Raw genomic sequence first — 24,786 nt, 5'->3', positions numbered from 1 at the left:
TCTTCACAGTCTGGTGCCACAGAAAACTACAAATCCCAGGATTCAATAGCATGGGGCCCTGGCAGTATCAAAGTGGATTATTTCTGCTTTGGTCCTTTTTTGGACTCCATCTCCCAAAAGCCTTAGCCATGTTGGCCAGAGGTCAGGAATCATGGGAGACGAAGTCCCAAAGCCTTGGAGGACCAAAAAACCCATTCTTATCCTCACTCTCCCAGCATGCACCTGGCGCGCCCACTTCCTGGCAGAGGAGAAAAAAGAAAATGGCGGCGAGGAGGAGAAGCAAGAGGGACTACATCCCCCATGGGGCCCTTCGCCCCACCCACCGCCCGTCGAGGTGGCTCTAACGGCGCGGGGCGTCTCGGGAGCTGTAGTCCGTGTGACAGTCGGAGCGGTAGCAGCTGCTGCTGGCGAGCGGCGGTATCGACGGCGGAGGCGCGTTCAGTCCCTTCATCCGAGCGAGAGAAGGGTCGGCCGGCGGGGCTTCTTCCCTTTCCCCCGCAGAAGGAGCCAAGGCTGCCTCCGTTCCCCGAGGCCTGCGCCGCCTCCCCCTCGGCTCTGAGGCCGGGAGCAGGTTGCCTCCGGAGGAGAGACCCAGGTCTGTGTGTAGGAAGAGTGGGGACGGGTTTGTGTGTCTCTGTGTGTGTTTGTGTATGTAGGTGTGTGTATTAATGTATGTGCTTTTTGTGTGTGTGTGAGTCTGTGTGTGAATATATGGTGGCGTGTTTGTGTGTATGTAGATGTGTGTTTGTGTGTGTAGATATCTGTGTATAGGTAATATATGGGTGTGAGAGAGAGAGAGTGTGTTTGTATGAATACATGCTTGTGTGTTTGTGTATGTAGGTGTGTGTGCATGGATATATGTTTGTGTGTGTGTGAGTGAGTGTGTATGGATATGTTTGCCTGTGTGTTTGTGTGTGTGTTTGTGGATGTAGATGCGTGTGTGTATGAATATATAGAACCATAGAACTGGAAGATGTTTGTGTGTGTGAGACAGAGTGTGTGTGTTTGTATATGAATATATGCTTGTGTGCTTATGTCTGCATTTGTGTGTGTGTGTTAATATGTTTATTTGTGTGTTTGTGTTGTGTTTGTCTGTGTGTTTGTGTATGTAGACGCCTGTGTATGAATATGTGCTTGTGTGTTTGTGTGTGCATTTGTGTGTGTGAGAGAGGGAGTGTGTCTTTGAATGTGTGTGTGTATACATATTTGTGTGCCTGTTTGTGCATGTAGATGTCTGTGTAGGAATAGATAGCATCATAGAGTTGGAATACGTTTGTGTGTGAGAGAGTGTGTGTGTATGAATATATGCTTGTGTGTGTTTGTGTGTGCATTTGTGTGTATGAATATATGTTTGTGGTGTTTGTGTGAGAGAGAATGTGTGTGTGTGTGTATATATATCCTTGTGTGTTTGTGTGTGCATTTGTGTATGTAGATGTGCATTTATGTGTGTGTATTTATGTAGATGTGTGTGTGAGAGAGTGTGTGTATGAATGTGTAGATGTGTGTGTATGAATATATGTGTGTGTGACAGAGAGTGCGTGTATGAATATCTGTATTTGTGTTGTGTTTGTGTACGTAGATGTGAGTGTGAGAGGGAGTGTATGTATGTGTATGTATATGTGTGTGTATGAATATATGTGTGTGAGAGAGAGTGTGTGTGTATGAATGTATGCTTATGTGTTTGTATGTGCATTTGTGTGTTTGTGTATGTAGATGTGTACGTGAGAGGTAGTGTGTGTATGTGTGTAGATGTGAGTGTCTGTATAGATATTTGTGTGTCTGTATGTAGATATGTGTGTGTGTGTGTGAGAGAGAGTGTGTATGAATGTGTGTTTGTGTGTGCATTTGTGTGTGTGTTTGTGCATGTGTCTATGAATAGATGTTTGTGTGTGTGAGTGTGTGTGTGTATATGGATATAAATTTGTCTGTGTGTGTGTGTAAAGAGAAAATGTGTGTGTGTGTGTGTTTGAATATATGCTTGTCTCTGTGTGTATTTGTGTCTGTTTATATATGTAGATATGTGCATATATGAATATATGCTTACCCTTTTGTGTGTATTTGTGTGTGTGCTTGTGTATGCAGATGTGAGTGAGAGTGTGTGTATGAATATATGCTTATCTGTGTATTTGTGTGTGTGTGTGTTGATGTACATAAATGTGTGTGTATGAATGTGTGTCTGGATATATATGTGTGTGAGAGAGTATATGCGCTTATATGTGTAGATGTGTGTGTGTGTATTTATGTATGTACATTTGTATCTTTAGATGCGTATGTAGATGTGTCTGTATGTGTATTTATGTCTGTATATTTGAGCGTGTCTTTGTGTATGTGTCAATTTGTGTATGTAGATGTGTTTGTGTATGTGTGTCAGCATGTGCATGTATATGTGTTTATTTATTTGTGTGTGTGTGTGTGTATTTGTGTATCTGTATGTGTTCCTCTCCCCTCCCAGAGCTTTTTTTTATGGATGGGGTGAATTAATATGTGTCTTTTGGGGGGGGGGGTTGTGGTGTGTGACACTGTTTTGTGTGGTTTTGGGGGAAGAGCAGTGGGGCAATTTTGGGGAAGGTTGGAAGAGAAGGATTTTGGGGGCTGGTCTTTGGCACTTTGCAGGGCTGGTGTGGTTGTGCGTTCACCAGTGGGGATTGTGCAGAGAGACAGTACTGATAGGCCAACCTGTGTGTATACACATAGACACACTACATGTGTATGGCACTCTGTGTGTGTGTGAGAGAGATTTTGCATTTGGGTGCGTGCATCTAGCCATCTCTGAGCAATTAAAGGGAATATATGGATATTGTAGCTTGACATTTCGGCTTCTCCCTTCTTCAGGTGCTCTGAAATACCTATATCTACAAACACACACACACAAGGATTTATAACAGTTGTGGGGGAAGAAAGCAACAACACTGTTTTCCTGATACAACCTGCCTCTCTGAAGGATGCTTTGACATTTGAAATTGGTAACACAACATTTGATCAAATGATGGGGAAAACGGGTTTATTTCAAAGCATCAGATGTCTCAGCTGCTGCCTTCCTTGGTTATTTCCAATGGATACACAGCAGTTTGTAAAGCCAAAGTGTTTAGTTAATATATTTAAATCTTTCTGTTTGTGACTCTTATGGGTGTGCGTGTGGTGTTGTGTATTGCACTGCTTACAATATTTTACTTGCCCTGCTTATAATATTGTGATATATCTATATATATCTGACTTATGGTGACCCTAAGATGAAGCTATCCTGGGGTTTTCTTGGCAAGATTTGTTCAGAGGAGGTATGCAATTGCCTTCCCTTGAGGCTGAGAGAGTGTGACTTGCCCAACAGTGCCCAGTGGGTTTAACCTTGCCAAGCTGGGAATCGAATCCTGCTCTCCAGAGTCCAACACTCAAACCATATCTATGTCTATGTTTTAATTTGGGACTAAATGACCATTAGGACCCCCACCACACTTGTCACACATGTATATCACACTGCATTGTGATCTGTATGTGTGTGACAAGTGTGGTGAAGGCTCTGAAGGCATTTGGCCCCAAATATAGCAATGGGGGTTGCAAGGACCTCTGGGATTTCACAGCCACTCTCGATGGTGGTGTGTGTGTGTATGTGTGTGTGTGTGTGTGTGTGGACAGGGCTCATTGTGTTTATTCTATTAAAAGAGCAATTGTTAAAGGAAACAAAAAGAGTAATGCAGATGTACAGTGGGCCCTTGTTATATACTGGGGTTTGGTTCCAGGACCCTCCATGGGTACCAAAATCCGTGAATGCTCAAGTCCCATTATATACGTTGGCACAGTAAAATGGTGTCCCTTATATAAAATAGCAAAATCAAGATAGGCTTTTTGGAATGTATATTTTTAAAAAAATATTTTCAAGCCATGGATGATGGATAAGGAATTCGTAGATACAGAGGGCTGCCTGTATCAGGTATTTGGAGGATTGTTGCTGATGAGAGACAGATGACAGGGATGGAAAGAAAAGCAAGCAGTGTGGAGATGGAGAGAGGATTTGGGATGGGATGTTCACTATATCACAGTGTCTGTGGTGGGGCTCCTCCTCCAGGTTGTAGCGAAGAGCTTTTGAAGGAATGATTGGGAAGAGTGGCATGTATGGTAAGACAGCACTGAGAAGATAAAAATACAGGAGTGACTGACTGTGAATGGTGAGTGTCAAGAGCGCAAAACCAGCTGGAGGTGATATCTGCGAGGGCACTGTTTCAGTGTAAATCTGTCTGTGCCAGCTCAAAATCAAGTTGCCTTGAGTTCATTGGGACTTCCTCCCAGGTGAGTGTGCATAGGTTTTGTTGCCAAAAGGTATGCCTCCTCAGCTGGGCTTCTGTCACAATCTTTGTTTCATCTGGAAATCTTGTGTGCTGTGCTCCATGCAGAGTATTGGCATTCAGGCAGCTGGCAACAGGGTTTCCTAGGGATTATGCACTAGTGGGCAATAAGATGCTCTAGGAGTGATGTACACATCTAGGATAGGGGAGATGCACCTGGCAAGAGTGTGGAGAAGGTAAGAAAGCGGATTCCAATTTGACCTCTTCCCATTTTTCTCCTAGGAGGAGAATTTTAAGCTCACGAGGACTTGCTTAGGACCACTTTTTACAAACCCATCGGAGATTTGCATAGGGCCGCTCTCAGATGTGACTTGGGATGTGTGGAAATATTAATTTTAGACAAAGCGAGGGTTGTATCTGTCCTCTAAGATGCATGGGATGTTGAGTGGGTGATGGAGAATGCAGCATATAAAATAAAGTATTTCTAGTTTGCATGCATGCATTAGAGCAGAAGCTAGGGTAGAGGCATCCAGAGCCTCCGTGGACTCTATTAAACTGGATCAGTTTGAGTTGGTCAGTACCGATGATGTGGACAAGATCCTTGGAAGTGTTCGGAAGACAACCTGCTCTCTCGATCCCTGTCCCTCATGGCTAGCGGCTCAGGGGGGACCGGCTGTAACCTTGTTGTTACACCGGATTATAAATACATCACTGAGGGATGGGCAATTTCCAACCAGCTTGAAATTGGCCACCATAAAACCGCTGCTGAAAAAGCCCTCCCTCGACCCCCTGGTACATAGTAATTATCGGCCAGTCTCACTGCTGCCATTTTTGGGGAAGGTGATCGAGAGGGCGGTTGCAATCCAGCTTCGATCGATCTTGGATGAAACGGATTATCTGGACCCATTTCAAACTGGCTTTCGGGCGGGCTACGGGGTTGAGACGGCCATGGTCGCCTTGGTCGATGATCTCCGTCTGGGCATCGACAGGGGAAGCGTGTCCCTGCTGGTGCTCTTGGACATCTCAGCGGCTTTCGAAACCATAGACCATGGTATCCTTCTGGAGCGCCTGGCAGAGGTGGGAATCGGGGGCACTGCGCTCCAGTGGTTCCGGTCCTACCTCTCTGGGAGGTCCCAGATGGTGCAGCTGGGAGACGTGTGCTCCGATGAGAGGGCCCTTAAAACAGGGGTCCCTCAAGGAGCCATTCTGTCTCCCATGCTATTTAACATTTACATGAAACCGCTGGGAGAGATCATCTGGAGACATGGGGCACGGGGTTGTCAGTACGCTGATGACACCCAAATAGTTTTCTCTATGTCTCCGACTGATGCAGTGACTGAGGATGGCGTCTCTCCTCTCGTGGCCTGTCTGGAGTCGGTAATGGGCTGGATGAGGGAAAACTGACTCAGTCTGAATCCAGAGAAAACGGAGGTACTTGTGATAGGTTCCCCTGGTCCAGGAATGGCGGTGGTTCCACCTGTCCTGAACGGGATCACGCTTCCTGTGAAGGACTCCGTGCGCAGTCTGGGGGTGCTTCTTGACTCGTCGCTCCACCTTACAGCTCAGGTGGATGCGACGGTCAGGAGTACCTGTTATCAGCTTCGGCTTATTCGCCAGCTGCGCCCATACCTGGCCCAGGGAGACCTTGAGACGGTGGTACATGCTCTGGTAACCTCTCGATTGGATTTCTGCAACGCGCTCTACATGGGGCAACTCTTATACCATACCCGGAAGCTACAGATGGTACAGAATATGGCAGCCAGACTGGTCACTGGTACTTCCAGGGCCAGTCATATTACACCTATACTCAAAGATCTGCATTGGCTGCCCATCCGCTTCCGGGCACAGTACAAGGTGTTGGTGATAACCTATAAAGCCCTATATGGCTTGGGCCCAGGATACCTGAAGGACCGCCTCTCTCCATACATTCCGCCCCGCACCCTCAGAACTTCTGGGCAGCAACTACTGAGGGTCCCAGGGGCTAGACTAACCTCCACAACGAGGAGGTCATATTCCATCGTCGCCCCGGCCCTCTGGAATACGCTGCCCATAGAGCTCCGCTCGGCCACCTCCCTGGCCCAGTTTAAGAAGGAACTAAAAACCTTCTTATTTCAATCTGCATTCCCCGAATGAAGTTCCAACTGGTCTCCCCCCCCCCCCAATGACAATGGTGATTGGCTGATGGTGTTTTAATTTTGTTTTTAATATGACTATTGTATTTTTATGGTGTTTCTGTATTGTTATTGTGTTGTTCACCGCCCTGATCAATGGAAGGGCGGTATACAAATAAAATTTATTATTATTATTATTATGCTTAAAATGCATCTAGGGTTATGCATGTATGAACTGGGAGTACACAAATGCATTGATTGGTGTTGTGTAAGATGAGGCGGTAGGGAAAGAGCGATTTGTGTGGTCCTCCTCTCCCGATCACTGGAAATTGGGTTTTAAGATGACTAGGATTTTGATGTGATTGAAAATGTCATCATGCAACCTTTGTGGTCTGAAAGCAGATATACTGCAAGCCTGAGAAATGTTCAGCGGCATTAATTTTCTATCACGAATGCAGGTGGGGGGACGGATGGGGGTAAAGGTTTTTTCCCTATTCAAAAGGATTGCTTTAAGAGTTCATTTATTGGGACTGCAATAATAAGGGCAATTAAGTTTATTATTATACTGTGGATTAATAGTGTCAGGTAGGAAGTAATCCTGAATTCATTCTTCAGTGTAAATAGAGAGGTTGTGAAACATGGTAATACAATAACCATCTCATTGCTGAAAGGCAGGGTAGCTTTTTTTGTTCTAGCTGTTCCCCCCCCCCCCCCTTTCTCCTTACCCTGTTTGGTGATAAGCATTCAGGTTATAGCTTGTATTTCCCGTTGATTGAATTTCATCCAGAATGACTTCAGTTTGTGCTGAAAACTGTCAAATGTGACAAAATGAGCAAGTTGAGTTTTCCCTCTCTTTTCTCTCCTTCCCATTCTTTAGACAAAGGCATGTTGTGTTAAGCAAAAGGGAGAAAATGCACTTGGTTGCATTTATGTTTTTAATCAAAATGTAACTTTAGATTTATTCGTGCTCAAAACTTGCGATGGAGAAAAGCAGGACTCTTTTGTTTTTGAGGAATGCACATGATGGAAGCATTTTGAAGGAAAGATTTTTCTGAGGCTGTTTGAATCCACAGCGTTGTTTAGCAAAATATTGGCAGTGAAGAGGCTGATGAATAGAGCATGGTCCTGGTAGAGAAAGAAGGAAGGATGATGAGAAATCATGCTGCTAAAAGAGATCATGCCTGCTTTAATTTTTCAGATTTTGTGCTCCCCTGTGCAACAAAATCTGCCTGGTCTACTGAATTATATACAATAACCACATAAAGGTTTTGAATCTTTTACTTCATGTTTTGAGGCTTTCACAGCAGTATTAATTGTGATGTTTAAATACAGTTTTCATTTGCACAACTGAGCTTCATCAGTCTGCTTAAATTATGATGGGTACCAGGTAACCCAAATGCAGTGGATCCTTGGTACACAAAATGGCTCAAAAGACATTTTAAAACAATACAAATGTTTGGATATATGTATAGTGGTCCCTTAGTATCCACTTGGTTTTGGTTCCAGAACCCCCCTGTTGATACCAAAATCCATGCATGCTCAAGTCCCATTAGATACAGTGGATAGTAAAACGGTGTCCCTTGTGTAAAATGCCAAAATCAAGACTTGCTTTTTGGAATTTATATATTTTTTCTATTTTTTCAAGCTGTGGATGCTTGAATCTATACATAAAAAAGCATTAGTGGATACAGAGGGACAACTGTAATAATGTGTATCAATTAGGAGACTTCCCCCTCCTAATGCATACAGCTTGTCTTGTAAAGATGAAGATGGAAGAAAATTCTTTTGGTAAAGAGCACACAAGGTGGTATTATTGGACTGCAACCTCCAGTAGTCTGAACCAGCCATTGGTGAGGGATGCTGCGAGTTGCAATTCAGCAACATCTGGAGGCATGCACTTTGCCCATGCCTCTCCTAGAACTTGGAGCCAAAATAATTAATCAGGTAGTGAGTTCATTTTATACCTGAAAACAATTCATTTATTCCTGATAGTGATTAAGCTTTTCCTGTTGAGCCAACAGCTAAGATATCTGGGCTTTAGCTGTTTAGGTGTCTGGTTTTCAGATAGTGGGATACAGAAGACTCTCCTTTGTTGGAGATTGGGTGGCTATCTTTTGGGGTTGTTTTTATCTGTGGATTTCTTCATGGCAGGGAGCTGGACTGGGAAGTCCATTCTTTACAACATTATGATTCTATGAGTCTTCTGTTATCATGTTTTCTGGACTCACTGCTCGGAGCTTCAGCTGTTCTTAGTCCTTGTTATAGCAGCCCACCTTGGTCTTTGATGTAGCACTTTTGGGATGGAGGTAAATGATCTGAATCTACTTGAAAGCTTCTCCCTTCAAAGCTTCTCCCTACTTGTTGGTTACAGAAGGACTTCTCTTTCTGGGCCCTGGGCCTTTTGTACCTGGGACTTTCTGATTAGCCTCCTCTTGCATTATTCCTCCTAATGTTTCACCTGCAAGGATGTCTGTGTGCTGGCCTCAGAATAACTGCAATGTCTAACTGACCATGGTGACCTTGTGAATGAGACATCTCCAAGACCTGCTGTCCTGGTCAAGTCCCATAGAGTCAATCCCTTGACTTCCCTGATGGAGTCTAGCCATCAGGCATGTGGTCTTCCTCTCTTTCTGCTACCTTCTACCTTTCTGCTACCTTTCCACTACCTTCTATCAGCTGTCATTATCTTTTCTAGTGAATCATGTCTTCTCATGATGTAGTCAAAGCATGACAGCCTCCATCTGATCATCTTGGCTTCCAGAGAGAATTCAGGCTTGACCTGTTCATGGACCCATTTGATTGTCCTTTTGGCCATCTATGACAGTGTTTCCCAAACTTTAGGACTTTAGCTCCCAGAATTCCTTACAGTTGGCTAGCCTAGCCAGGGCCTTTGGGAATCACAGAATCATAGCTTTGGAAGAGACCACAAGGGCCATCCAGTCTAACCTCCTGCCATGCAGGAACTCTCAATCACAGCATCCCTGACAGATGGCCATCCAGCCTCTGTTGAAAGACCTCCAGGGAAGGAGACTCCACTACACTCTGAGGAAGTGTGTTCCACTGTCGAACAGCCCTTACTGTCAGGAGGTTCCTCCTAACGTTGAGGTGGAATCTCTTTTCCTGCAGTTTGCATCCATTGTTCCGCGTTCTAGTCTCTGGAGCAGCAGAAAACAAGCTTGCTCCCTCCTCAGTATGACATCCCTTAAAGTATTTAAACAGGGCTATCATATCACCTCTGAACCTTCTCTTCTCCAGGCTAAACATCCCCAGCTCCCTAAGTCCTTCCTCATAGGGCATGGTTTCCAGACCCTTCACCATTTTAGTCGCCCTCCTTTGGACACGCTCCAGTTTCTCAACATCCTTTTAAAATTGTGGTGGCCAGAACTGGACACAATATTCCAGGTGGGGCCTGACCAGAGCAGAATATAGTGGCACTATTACTTCCCTTGATCTAGACCAGGGGTAGGCAACCTTTTTGAGGGTTGCTGTCCTTCAGACAACTGGGGGGCCGAAGCTGGGGGTGGAGCTTCCACCCTCCGGGGCCGCATGCTCCACCCCCGGAGTGATAATAATAATAATAGTTTCAAGCATGGAAACTACTACAAAGAAGAAAGCATGCACACTGTCTCAACCCAGAAAGGCACAAGGTGCTGAGAGGGGATTTTGCACAGAGAACACCAAGGGCTCCTTCCCGGCTTCTGAGGGGCCTCGAGGCCCTCAGAGGACCTGGAAGGAGGAGGGGGACACCTGCGCGGATGCGGCCTGCGGGCCGGGGGTTGCCGACCCCTGATCTACACACTATACTTCTATTGATGCAGCCTAAAATTGCATTGGCCTTTTTAGCTGCAGCATCACACTGTTGACTCATGGTCAACTTGTGGTCCACTTGGACTCCTAGATCCTTTTCACATGTAGTTTCATTCAGCCAGGTGTCCCCCATCCTATATCTGTGCATTTTATTTTTCCGCCCTAAGTGCAGTACCTTACATTTCTCCACGTTGAATTTCATTTTGTCAGCTTTGGCCCAGCTTTCTAGTCTATTCAGGTCATTTTGAATTTTGATCCTGTCCTCTGGAGTATTAGCTATTCCTCCTAATTTGGTTTTATCTGAAAATTTGATAAATATGCCCCCAATTTTGTCATCCAAGTCATTGATAAAGATGTTGAATAACACTTGGCCCAGGACAGAGCCCTGTGGGACTCCACTGGTCACTTCTCTCCAGAGTGAAAAAGTGCACTTGTTGAGCAACCTTTGGCTTCGGCTGGTCAACCAGTTACAAATCCATGTAGCAGTTGCCTTGTCTAACCCACATTTTACAAGCCTGTTTGCAAGAATGTCATGGGAAACCTTGTCAAACGCCTTACTGAAATCAAGATACACTCGTCCCCCGGGTTACGAAATTAATTCGTTCCGGCGCCATTTTCGTAACCCGGGGGACTTTCGTTAGCCGAATCCCCATAGGCGCTAATGGGGAAAAGCCGCGGCTCCGCCGCGGCTCCATTTAAAACAGCGCCGGCTTTTTTTCGCAAGCCGGGGAAACCTTCGTAACCCGGAAATAATTAATTAATTTTTTTTTTTTCGTATCCCGGGATTTTCGTATCGCGGCGCGTTCGTATCCCGGGGTACCAGTGTATACTATATTCACAACATTCCCTTCAGCTACCAAGCTAGTAATTTTATCAAAGAAAGAGATTAGATTTGTCTGGCATGACTTGTTTCTCTGAAAACCATGTTGACTCTTTGTGATTATGACATTGCCTTCTAGATGTTCACAGACTCTGTTTAATGATCTGCTCCAGAATTTTTCCTGGTATTGATGTCAGACTAACTGGACGATAATTGTTGGGATCCTCTTTTTTTCCTGTTTTGAAGATGGGAACAATGTCTGCCCTCCTCCAGTCTGCGGGGATTTCTCCTGTTCTCCAGCAGTTCTCAAAGATTATTGCCAATGGTTCTGATATTTGCTGGTTCTTTTAATACCCTTGGATGTAGTTTATCTGGTCCTGGAGACATATTCTTTTAGGTTAACCAGGCATTCCTGTACTATCTCTTTACTTATTCGGTGCTGAAATTCCCCTATTCTGTCCTCAGCTCCATTATCCTCAGGTTGAGCACCCTTTGCATTTTCTGAGAAGACTGAGGCAAAAAAGGTGTTGAGTAATTCTGCCTTTTCTCTGTCCCCTGTTAGCATTTTGCCATTTTCTGCACTCAGCGGCCTTACCGTTTCTTTCTTCTTCCTTTTGCTGCGGACATATCCAAAAAAGCCCTTTTTATTGTTCTTAACCTCTCTAGCAAGCCTAAGTTCATCTGTGCTTTAGCTTTACCCTTACATGTGCTTGCTATTTGTTTGAATTCCTCTTTGAAGGAATTTCCCCATTTTTCCATTTCTTATACATGTCCTATTTAGGGGACATTGATCTATGGTATCCTCAGCACTCTTCTTCAGCCCTACATCTCAAATGAGTTGATGTTATTTTTGTCCTCTTTTCCCCCACTGTCCAGCTCTCACATCCATACAGACTGATGGGGAACACCATGGATGGTTCCAACTTTAGTGCTCAGTTATATATCTTTACTCTTTAGGATCTTTTCTAGTTCGTTCATAGCCACACCAAAAGGTGTGTTGTTTTGGATTAAAATTCATTGTATGAGAGACCTGAATGAGAGAATGAGGAACCACATTGTGTTTGGTCTTTTTAGGCTGACAAAAGTGGCTTTGCTATCTCCTGTCCACTCTTCCCCTTGATACACCAAAGGATTACCTTGGTCAGGCTTGATGCATCTTGGATATTGTATTTTAAAAAATGAACCAAGCATATCCGAAGGGTAGGAGCACTTTATTAGACGAGTACTTATTAATTTGCCATGAAATATTGCTCTGGAACAGCTCAAATCTGCAAAGTGCAGTACCCCCATAATTATTTTACTCTAGTGAAGCTGGAATAATGCAGTTGTCAGTTTCTTTGTTCAGATGTTGCTTTGCCAGTTGTCAAACTGAGCAGTAGCTGAAGAACATCCAAAGAGAGAAACTGACTGTAAAGCAAGATTTTGTTTGCATGTGCAAAATACTTAACGGTTCATATGCACACACTATCACTATAACACCGAAGGCCTTCTGTGCCTATCCAACATGGAGAAAGCCAAATGAGAAATAATTGTGGCTCTCTGAGAACACAAGATATCTCTTAGGCAACAGGCTAGGATGTATCAGAAAACGGTCCCCTTTCTGTCTCCCCATGGTATGCCATCTGAAGCATAGCTAAATTTCATCCACTTTAATCAGTCTTGGAAGTCCAGGTAAGCCCTAAAATGGCCAGAATTGCAGAGGCACCCTGCTTAGGCATGCTGAGTGTATGCTTCAGCCTAACAGCCATTTCTGACTCATTTTAAAGCATGGCAATCATGGCTGGATTTTTGATCTTCTTTCATAAAATGCTGGCTGGCTGGAGATGATGAGCTTGTTAAAAAAGAAATGCTGTTTCTGAGCCTTCTCTCCCCGTGTTCTCTGTCTGCCCTTCAGTCCAGTTTATGATCTTCATTTGTCTTCACTTAATGCCTTTCAGGCTTGATTATATCTGCTGACGCTTTTGATTCTCCTTTCCAGCACTTTCGGTGCTTCCCTGTTTTCTCTTTAATTTGGAGATATTGCTCTACCACATAAGGTCCTTTGTGTTGCTCTAGAAGAGTGCTTCGTTTTATTGGCTGTTTGCAGGCTAAAGGTTTTGTGGGCTTTGTGAAACTAGGCCCTAATTAGGATCCAAGTGATAAATAAGAACAATATTGTGGCCTGGTTGCAGATTTTTTACGTGGAGATTGAGGAAGAAGGAAAAAAACCCTTGTAAAATGTTTTGCTGTTTATAACTTCTAAAATGTCTAGCCAATAAAACAGAGGACCAAATGTAAAGCCGTATGTTTGATCATAAGCATAACGAATGAAATACAGGTAGCAGAATCAAAGCATAACTGTACAAGATAACAGGAAGATACATTACAGTGACTGTTAAATAATAAATCTGTATAAAAATGCATTCTGCCACACTGCAGCCTAAGTAAGAAACAGTGTGGGGATGAGGTGCAAAGAACTGCTCATGTGAACAGACTTGATTCTCAGTGTTTGGGTTCACCAGGAACAGGAGCAGATCTAGGACTCATTCACACCATACACAGTTAAAGTGCTTTGAATGCACATTAACTGCCATGACAACATCCTATAGACTTCTGAGATTTGCAGTTTTTGTTGTTCCATGGCTTCAGGTTCTTTCCAACTTAATGGCAATCCTAAATGAACCTATCATGGATTTTTGGGGGGCTAAGATTTGTTCAGAGAAGAGGTGTCACTACCTCTCTCTGAGGCTAAGAGAATGTGGTTTGCTGAAGACTACCCATTAGATTTCTATGGCTGAACAGGGATTCAAATCCTGGACATTTAGAGTTCTAGTTCAACACTCAGACTACAACACCATGATTTGCACTTTAGGGAGGAGTGTTCATAATTTTCAGGCCTTGTCTACATTGGCTAAACACCCTGTTTACACAATACAGGCTCAAAACCATGAATCGGGTCCAGACCCAGTTCAGTATTTACACCCCCTAACCCACATTTACTTAACACATGTTTTGCTACAGGTTTTCCAATCTCTTCATGGTGATAATGGCGGCTGTCTTCACTAGCGCAGTTCTGAGCTGTTTGCCACCTCAGGCACATCATTCTGAGTAAGAACAAGGTGTTCAGTGTTGTTAACAAATGGGTGGTCACCTTGCTTTGGTCTCAGAGCGACAGCCTACAAGAGCAGCAAGCAGCTAGGGGCTGTGCAAGTGCTGCCGTTCCTTGCTGCAAAGAGACCTGAGCTGTCACCACCGCCACTGCAGGTGCATTGCTCTGAGATCAGAACAAGGTGCCCAGGTGGGTGGGCATCTTGTTCTGGCCTCAGAGTGACATAGCCACAGCAACGGAGGTGACTGGCGGCTTGGAACTGCTAAAGTGAAGGTAGCGTAAAGCAGGTAAAGGGGAAATTTGGGGCCAGAATACTCTGGGGACACCTTAGAGCAGGGGTAGGCAATCTTTTTGAGCCAGGGGCCGGGTTGCTGTCCCTCAGACAACTGGGGGGCCGAAGCCAAAAAATAAATAATTAAATATTTTTAAAAAAACTTAAATATATAAATAAACCAGGACAAATGTAGGACAAAATTTTCAAATGGAAGACACTTTTTTTTAAAAAATGGAGGACACGTGAAAAAAATTGCTGATTTTTTAAAAAATGTTAATATAAATGCATGTTTCTGAAGCTTCTATAGACAATTGCCCCCCAAAGGCCCCGGCGGCAATCGGCGGCAGGACCAGGCTGGGGCTGGTCCCAAGGCCTCGCCGGGCCGCAGGTTGCCTACCCCTGCCTTAGAGTATTCTGGAATGTGTAGGCAAGCCCTCAGCAAGCTCTAGTTCCGCAGCAAGCTACAAATCCTAGGATTTCATAGGATGCAATCATGGCAGGTAAAATGGAACTGTAGTGCTCTAAGTGTACACTGGGCCTTTGGTATCTCCTGGGATTTGGTTCCAGGACCCCCTGTGGATACCCAGATCTGTGGATACTCAAGTCTCATTAAATACAGTGGGATAGCAAAATGGTGCCCCTTATGGAAAAGGACAAAATCAAGCTTTGCTTTTTGGAATTTATATATTTTTTGAATATTTTGAAGCCATGGATGCTTGAATCTATGGTTAAAGAATCCACGGATATGGAGGTCTGATTGTACATTGTGACAGGGATGTCCAAATGGTTGCCATTCATTCATACTGGGAAAAAGCAAAGTGTTTTGAACAGAGTTGCTCAAAGACAAGTCTGGCTTCCTAATCTAATAGAAAGTGGTGTGGTCTACATGTATCGCACATGTTGAGCACCTACCCTCTGTTTAATAAATAAAACTTCTCCCCCACAGATTAGTTAGAATGTGAAAAGCACAGAGGAAGAGCAGACTTTAAATTAGTGCTTTGTAATTGGAGTTGGCGCCTAGGTTGGCTAGGAACATCTAACACTCCTGCACAGAAATATTAACAATGGGGATATTCAGTGTTTTGAGTGATCATTTGCCCTCGAAGCCAGGTAGTCTGTTTAGTGTGAAAAGTTTAGGATTGTGTGTGTCTCTGTGTTTCAGAAAAACAATTCTTACAATGCAGATAGCAGGATTCTAATTAACAACATTTTTCCTTCACAAAGCATGTCGATAGCAAGAGCAATGTAGGTAACCTTTGCAGTGACCTTTATTGCCCACAGCATTGTATAGGTTGTTTGAGTGTTGGATGGCAACTCTGGAGACAGGATTCAATTCTCTCTCGGCCATGAAATCTACTGGGTGACTTTGGGCAAATCACATGTTCTCAACCTCAGAGGAAGGCAATGGCAAACCTCCTCTGAACAACTCTTGCCAAGAAACCCCCTTAATAAGTTCACATCAGGGTTGCCTGAAGTCGGAAGTAACTTGAAGGCACAGAGCAAGGCACCCTAGTTTGAAAGGCACCCCAGTTTGAAATCAGGTGAAGTCTTTAAGTGGGGAGTTCATATTCAGAGCTTCTTTCCCCCTCACTTGCTCAGCAGTTGCTTCTCCTGCTGGAAATGGAGCCCCTATTCCAGGAGAGGCAATATGGCTTGAAAGAAGGTTGTGGCCATCCTTGGTGATGTGTAGATTGGACCAGATGGGCATTTTTAAGGGGAGCATCTTGCTGCTTCAAATCACAGCATAACCTCTACTGTGTCTTCTAAGTAAAGAGCCAATAAACTTTTGAGATGATCACACTAACCTTTGTTTTGACATATGCTGGTGTATGTCTCCCCTCTTTGAATCGCTGCGATAACAAAGATGTATTAGAAGTGTCCTCTAGAGAGCTGTGAATAAACAGCTAGCATATCTTAGCGTCTAGCAGCATTTCAAAGTGGGAACAGTGGAGGACGTCTGGGACAAATGGCTTGAAAGTGGGATCAGTGGACTCTATTTTTTGTTCCATATCCATCCTGACGAGTAGGCATTCTTTTCAGAGTACTGAGGGTACCTTTATTGGGGGGAAATGCCTCTAATCAGCTCTTTATTTAAATAAATAAGAATTGAAACCTACGTATGTGCAAACTATAACTTAGTAACTTGACGTGTTAAGGGTCTTGTTGACTCTCGGCTGGGTAGGACTTCACATTCTTACTAGGATGTCTTAATAAGCTCTCTATTTTTGTCTTGTGGTTCCTGGATGGTATAGTCATATAATGCCACAAGCCAGTTAATTGATTCACAATCCAGTTAAGAAAGCATGCTTAAATGTACACAAAAGTTTACATTTAATGGTCTGATTCTAAGGCTTACAGGGATTCTCAAGCTGAATTGTTATTGGACTATACAGGACTACTACCATGCATGCCACATTTGTTGAGCCATTTGTGTTGTGTAATGAGTTACAGCAGTGATTCCCAAACTTTGGTCCTCCAGCTGTTTTGGACTTCCACTCCCAGAAGCCCTAGCCAGTTTGACCAACACTCAGTAATTCTGGAACTGAAGTCCAAAACACCTCTAAGACCAAGGTTTGAGAACCACTGAGTTACAGTATACAATCCTCCTTCCCCAAACAACAATTATATTACAGGCAACAGTCGGGGGTAGACGTGTTGGTCATATAGCAAAAATAGCATTAATGTAAAAAATTCACCAAACAGTTATACCTTTATTGGGCCAACCAAAATGCACAATATGTGTGTGTGTGTGTGTATTGCAACATGTTTATTGTGCGTTTTGGTTGTCCCAATAAAGGTATCATTGTTTGGTGGATTCCTGAAGTTATTATATTACAGGTAGTAACTCTCTCTCTCTCATATATATATATATATATATATATATATATATGAGAGAGAGAATGTTCAGAATAGTTTGTATTGGATCCAGGTAATAGAAATTATCCTTATGAATTATGTTGCATTGGTTTTAACAATACAGTATCTACAACCATTATACCATGCATCTGGGGATATGTCTTCTTGCACAGAAACCTACGTTGTCCCATCTAGAAGCTCATTGTTTTTTATCAATGCGACTACAGTGGGCCCTTTGTATCTGCTGGGGTTTGGTTCCCGGACCCCCTGTGGATACCAAAATTTGTAGATGTTCAAGTCCCATTATATATAACAGGGTAGTAAAATAATTTTATCTTATATAACATGGCAAAATCATGGCTTGCATTCTAGAATATTTTGGCGGGAATATTTTCAAGCCATGGATGGTGGAATCTGTGGATGCAGAATCTGTGAATAAAGAGGGCTGACTGTACAACCTCAGATTAGCAGACATTTTAAAGATGAATAGACCGACTTCAGGGGACATTTTGATGCACTTTTTGTTATGCTGTGATAGGAGTTTTTGACAAGTGCTATGGTGATGTGATGTGACTAGAAAGGTTACATGGTGAAGAAGGCTTTAGTGTAGAAGAAAGGGATTTGGCAGTGTTTGATGAAGCATTCTGTGGTGTGAGTCAACTCCCCTCCCAGGCCAGCAAGGAGTATAATAGATTGAGAGAACTAATAGTTTCACTCTGTTCTGCTTTGGTCAGGGCTTACCTGGAATAGTGTGTCCAGTTCTGGGCATCAAAGTTCAAAAAGGATGTGGACAGTGGTGAAGAGTCTGGAAACCATGCCTTATGAGGAGCAACATAGGGAGCTAGAGATGTTTAGCCTGGAAAATAATATATATATATATATATATATATATATATATCCCTCCTCTCCCTATGGCTTGAGGCAGGATTACAATAAGAAGTAAAAATACATAGTACAACATCAGCAATATAACACAATCCCCCTAAACCCTTCACCGTACGTAAGAATAACAATCAATTACTGTTTAAAATAATAAATCCTAAAAATTATTTAAGACCCGCAGAATGAGAAGAGAACAACCAGGGGTTATCCTTTATGGGAGGTCAGTCCGGGAAGGCCTGTTGGAAGAGATCTATCTTGAGAAGAGATGGTTAAGAAGTGATATGACAGCCCTGTTTAAATATTTGAAGGGGTGTCACATTGAGGATGGAGCAAGCTTGTTTTCTGATGCTCCAGAGACTAGAACATAAAACAATGGATGCAAGCTACAGGAAAAGTGATTCCACCTCAACATTAGGAAGAACATCCTGAGGGTAAGAGCTGTTTGGCAGTGGAAGATGCTGCCTCAGAGTCTGGTGGATTTGCCTTCTCTGCAAGCTTTTAATTAGAGACTGAAATGCCATCTGGCTTTCATTGTGTCTTCCAACATGGCAGGGGGTTGGCCCTTGAGGTCTCTTCCAACTCTGTGATTCTGTGATTCTATGATTCTCCTGCTGTAAATCTCTAGTCCATGAATATGTGATAGCTGAGTGCTATCAGTGTCCCTTTAGGCTCTGCACACATGAGAGGTCATGCTACCAGCCAATATGGAGCCCTGGTGGCGCAGTGGTTAAATGCCTGTACTGCAGCCATTCACTCGAAACCACAAGGTTGCGAGTTCAAGACCAGCAAAAGGGCCCAAGCTTGACTCAGGCTTGCATCCTTCCGAGGTCGCTAAAATGAGTACCCAGATTGTTGGGGGCAAATTGGCTTACTTGCTAATTAGCTTACTTGCTGTTCACCGCTATGATCTTTGGAATAGCGGTATATAAATAAAACAAATTATTATTATTATTATTATTAATATGGGCCCTAGGACACTGTTGTATTTTGGTGCACTGAAAGTGACCCCACACCACTTCCATCTGCCATTTTGGATGGTTTTTAAAGTTACTGGGCAAATCTTTGAGGCTGCGAGACCATAACCACCACATTTGTGACTTGTCTTGATGGATTTAGGATTGGTTTGGTTGAAAAAATAGGGGATGTAGGCTTTGGAGGAAGCAAAAATGGAGTTTGGGATTTGCGTGTAGTTCCCCTGTCCTAAATCTTTGGAGCTGCAAAATTATGGTGGCCAGGGATGGGTGAAAAATTTGTCTCAATTATTTTACCAAAAATAGCAACATTTGAATGTGGGAGGGAGTTAAATGGATAGATTTGCCCATCCCTAGTAGTGCCTTGGAGAAAAGCAAACATGGATTTTGTTGTTGTTGTTAACTGCCCTTGAGTCGATCTTGAGCCATGGTGATGAACACACAATAGGAGGGTTTCACAACAAACACAGAAAGAATAGCAGGGAGAAACTGACAATGTAATGAACTATATCACAACAATGTACCAAAGGAATAAAACCACAACTCTAACATATGTACAATGATCATACATTTATATGTAGTAACCATATTGCAGTAATACTGCAAAATACAGAATACACAATCCAAAGTGCTGTAGAGAACTATATGTCCCAAACTATGTCCGTGTGCTTCCTCTTGTCCTGACAGCCTCTGTTCCAGTAAAATTATTTCCACAAGCAGTAGATGGCAAAATGTTCCAACAAATTGATTTCCACAAATGGTAGATAGGTAGCAGACGAAAATGGAATGTGCTCTCTCAGATCTTCACAACCTCTGATTCAGAAATATTATTCATGGACAATAGTCCACAACATTAATGGTTGTAGCAATACAGCAAACAGGTTGTAGCAATTGTAGACAGTGATGAATAGCAATGATAGCAGAAAGATGACAACCTCCAGAGTTTTTAAAAGCCATTTTGATACCTTTTCATCAGTAGTAATAAACTGGATATTCCAGATAAGTATCGACTCCAAAAATCAATATCCAAGGTGCAGTTTTTCCAAAAACGTTCCAACAAACTTTCTCTTGGAAACAAGCTGTTCCCCATTGGATATAATAAGACTTTGTTTGCATTGTGGTCCCTAGTGCCTCTTCCTTTCTTGAACCCCTACTTGGACCTCTGGGATCTCTCTCTCCATGTATGGTTGCAGTCTCTGTTGAGGAATTTTGAGCATGATTTTGCTTGCATGGGAGATTAGTGCTATGATCCTATAGTTGTTGCAGTCTTATGTGTCTCCTTTTTTTGTGGATGGGCATGTACTGTATATTGATAGTTTCTGGCCATCATTTCCCCCCCTGCCCCCTCTACCTGTTGACATGTTGGTTAGCACTAGAGTTGATTCTGTCAATGTGGACTGCAGCAGTTAAATTGGAATATTGTCCTGATGATTTTTTTCTTTTGCTTTTCCTCTTATGGTAGCTTCCACCTCACTTTGCAGAATTTGGGGCTTCCAGGTTCCTAAATGGAGATGTGGTCCTCATACCCTGAAGGATCCTGGGCTGGAAAACAGCTGGGCTTTCCTGTCAGTTCCTGCTAGCTCAGATCCCCTCTCCCTTTGTCAGATGCCTACAAAGCAACTGGGATCAGACTAAATATGTCCCTTTGTACTTACCAAACATATTTTAAAAGTTTTAATAGCTATAACTCCACTTCTATATTCATCTTAAACTGTGTGGGCTGCATGGGCTTCTTGCACTAGGCTTTGTTCTGTAGCGTTGCTATTCATTTTGGGATCTGTATCACACCATTAGTGTCACGTCGTGGTACATTAGCAAATCAGAGCAGAACTAAGCCCAAGGAAACAAGATGATAATTGTTCTCAAGTGTGAGCAAGTGATTCCTCCAACCCTTCTTATCGGAGATAATAATACCTCCTAGCAATGTCCAACAGCAAATTGAGTTAATATCTTGCATCTTGGGTTAGAAGACTAGAAATAGTAGACTTCAGCACATTATTATGTAGAGCTGATAATAGAATAAAGAACATTTCCACTGAATTTGGACTGGAGTTTTAGTTTCCCAAATCGTTTATCTGTGATGCTGCTTTTTAAGAACATAAGAAGGTCCCTGATGGGTTCAGCCAAAGACACAACTAGTCCTGGAGTCTGTTTTCTCCAGTAGCCATTCTGATGCTGCTGGGAAGGCCACAAGCAGGACACCAACTCAGCAGAAAATTAAGGAAATGACTTAAAATACAATTGCCAATATTGAATCACTTCTACACCAGCCCTCAAAATATTCCATCAAGTTCCTACCTTGCTAATAATAATAATAAAATTTATTTATATCCCACCCCATCTGCACTCAGTCAGTCGGGGCGGCCTACAGCATTCAAAATTATACAAGTCATATCCTCCAACCCTCCCTCCCTTAAAATAGAATTAAACATTTTATACTTCGAAACATGTTAAAAGATAAATAACAATTTAAACAATAGTTAAAATCAAACAAACAACAATAGACAAGCAAACAGTAAGTGGGATCGATCCATTACTTTCTCTCTTTGGTGGCTCAGTGTCTATTCAGGAAAGGCCTGCTGGAAGAGATCCGTCTTAATGGCTTTTTAAAAGCTGTCTAAGGTGGTTATATGACGGATATCATCCAGAAGGCCATTCCATAGTCTCGGAGCGATAGCCGAAAAGATCCTCTGGGCAGTTGTTGATACCCTGGTTTTTATTGGTTGTAGCAGATTTCTCCCAGAGGACCTAAGTGTGAGGGGTGGATTATACGGAAGGAGGTGGTTCCAGAGATATTTTGGACCCAAGCCATTTAGGGCTTTAAAGGTAATAACTAATACCTTATATCGGGACTGGGAACTGATGGGCAGCCAGTGAAGAGATCTTAAAAATGGTGTAATATGGTCTTTTCTAGATGTACCCGAGACGAGTCTGGCTGCCATATTCTGTACTAGTTGAAGTTTCCAGACCAAGCACAAGGGTAGCCCCATGTAGAGTGCAGAACAGAAATCCAGACGTGAGGTTACCAGCGTGTGTACTATGGTTTTAAGATCCTTGACTTCTAGGAAAGGGCGCAGCTGGCGTATCAGTTGGAGCTGATAGCAGGCACTCTTGCTAGGGGTTGGTAGAGGAAGAACATTTGGGCACAGCATGGAGAAAGTTCAAAATATTCTATCCTTCTCACTTGACTGCATGCAGTTTTTGGGTTGCTTGTAAAGGGAAGGGTGCTTTATACAAATTACTGTAAGATTGCACTTGGAAATACTGTGTGTAGGTCTGGTCACCCCACTTCAAAAAAGGCTATTGCACAGTCGGAAGAATTGTAGAAGAGGAAAACCAGAATGCTCAAGGAGCTTGACCTAATTTGCTATGATGTAAGGCTTAGAGGATGTAGGATTCAATAACATCCAAACCTTTATTCTGTTTCTGGTCATGATAGAATTGCACAAAGCTATGCAAATTATGGAGCAAGTAGACAGAGGCTGCATCTGCATAGCAGAAAGTAATCCAGCTTGACACCACTTTAACTGCCATGGCTCACTGCTAGGGAATTCTGAGAATTTGTGAGACATTCTCTGTCAGAGAGCTCTGGTGCCACAGCAAACTATAATTCCCAGAATTCTATAGCATGGAGCCATGGCAGCTAAAGTGGTGTCAAACTGGGTCATTTCTGCTGTGTGGATATAGCCAGGGAGATTTTTCCTGCTCTCGTTGCACTAAACGCAGTACTTCTCTGAGCTCAGTTTAGAAGTATCTAAACTTTTGACAGAGAAAGACAGCTTGAAGAGTTTGAGTCCTCATCCATGTAATGTTTTAGCATTGAATTAGAGGGTGGGAATATGACCAAGTGTGGAGTTTTCCTGGAAACAGACTTTCTTCCAAACAGTGTCTTCAGTAGGCAATCCTGCGAGTCTTTTGTCTGCCATTTGGAAGAGAAATGATCATAAAGTTGGTGGGGAAAAAGCTTTGTTTGGAAGCACTCTTAGTTGGGAAATACATCTTGAGGAGAATATTTTCAAATACTCTCATCATCTCTCTTATGAAGATTGAATAAATTAGGGTATTTTTCTCTTGTCTCTTTAACGCTGTTGTGTACCTTCAAGTCATTTCTGACACAGGATTTTCTTGGCAAGATTTGTTCAGAAGAGATTCAGCATTGTCATCCTTTTAGGCTGAGAGATTGTGGCTTGTCCAATGTCAGCCAGTAGGTTTCCATGGCTGAGCAGGGATTTGAAACCTGGTCTTTGGAGTCATGGTCCAACATTCAAATCATTCTGTTACGCTGGCTCTCCGTTTTGATACAGCCTTCATCAAGTGTAGTCGTTATTTAATGGATTCTTTTAGTTAGTTTTCAGGATGAATTACCTTCTCAGGAGGTTACGATAGTCAGTAAAACAATATAAGATTACAGGGACAACATTAATATAGTAGTGGCAGCGCATAAACTGGATCAAACAGTCGGATAAAAATGTCAGAAGGAGTTAAAGCAACAAAAATAAAACAGCAGTGGCAGATAAAACAGTTAAGGAACTACAGTTTAAGAAGTTTATAGGTCTTGCAAAAGGCTGGTTAGGAGAAATCCAGATTGGTTTCAATATACCTGAACAATACCACAAAAGGCCCCAGTCCCTAGTTGTTTTAATTTTTTCTTTCTGTCGAAGCAATGTATAAATAGTTTTTTATGGGTTTTTTGGGCTGTGTGGCCATGTTCTAGTACAGCTTATTCCTGACATTTTGCCAGCATTGTGGCTGGTGAAACATCAGGAATAAACTCTTCTAGAACATGGCCACACAGCCCAAAAAACCCACAAAAAACTAGAGATGCCAGCCATGAAAGCCTTCAACTTCACAATGTCTAAATACTTTAAATAAATAATAATAATAATATCTGCCAGTTGTGATGCCAGTTGGATCAGAGAACAGGGTCTTGGATGCTGCCATTGAAGGTTCAGGCAGATATGGATTAATGGAGGGAGTTCCTTCATTTGTTTCGTCCCAAACCACTTAGAGTTCTGAAGGTTAATGCAAGCATCTTAAACTGGGCTTGGAAACAAACAGGCAGCCAGTATTCACTTTGAAATTTTGTGTAATGAAAATGCTGGTATTGATGTAGTAGAGTTAAGTCCTTACTGTTGCAGATGCTGAGACATAAGAGACTCGTTCATGTATGCTGCTGTGTGCATTTTCCCTCTTTTTTCCCAGGGACTTTCCCTGCATATCACAAAGGGAGTAATAAGATGGAGGCCTGAACTGCAATTGCCTAGAAATTGCTCCTTCTGGTAAATGATCACTCAGTCTCAACCTCTCTGCAGCATTGGATGGAACAATAAATACAGTAATGTTCCTTTATTGTATAAGAGTTGCTTAAATGGGTTGTTTGTTTTTTAATGATGGTATGATCTGCAAGACTCATAAATGCCTGCGATTTTATTCTCACTGAAATAGCTCTCTGTATTTTGACTCAAAGGTCTCCTGTTGCGATTAATTTATGTAATATGCATGCTAATCTACTTCTTTTTTTATCCTCTGCAGATATAGTCTAGTGTTTCCCATATGGCTGGATGATTAGCCCAGTACATAGCCAATTCTTTCTGGCTTTGGGCTGCCAGGTGGTTACTAGGTAATTTGAAGGTCTTCCTAAGCATGAATTCATAATAAAAAAATTCCATTGGCAGTACTTTAAAATCTTTATTACAGTGT

At 42.8% G+C, this 24,786-nt stretch overlaps 1 protein-coding gene across 6 annotated transcripts in view; it reads left to right on the top strand.

Moving 5' to 3' along the window:
* Window positions 1-376: 376 nt before the first annotated feature.
* The window catches only part of FAM168A (family with sequence similarity 168 member A), a 231,147-nt gene continuing 206,737 nt past the window's right edge, over window positions 377-24,786 (top strand). For 5 of the 6 annotated variants that reach the window (XM_089513046.1, XM_089513048.1, XM_089513047.1 and 2 more), the window contains exon 1: window positions 377-595. The gene's annotated coding sequence lies outside the window, so the exon portion shown is untranslated. Of the gene's footprint in view, window positions 596-2,514; window positions 2,964-24,786 lie in introns of those variants that run through there. The other variant, XM_089513044.1, reaches the window with a different exon arrangement.

This window comes from Sceloporus occidentalis, unplaced genomic scaffold (assembly GCF_023333645.1).
Source record: "Sceloporus occidentalis isolate IW3139 unplaced genomic scaffold, rSceOcc1.0.p SCAF_2, whole genome shotgun sequence".
Lineage (NCBI taxonomy): Eukaryota > Metazoa > Chordata > Lepidosauria > Squamata > Phrynosomatidae > Sceloporus > Sceloporus occidentalis.
Note: the sequence above shows the minus strand (reverse complement) of the source record. Positions and strands in the feature narration are given on the sequence as shown.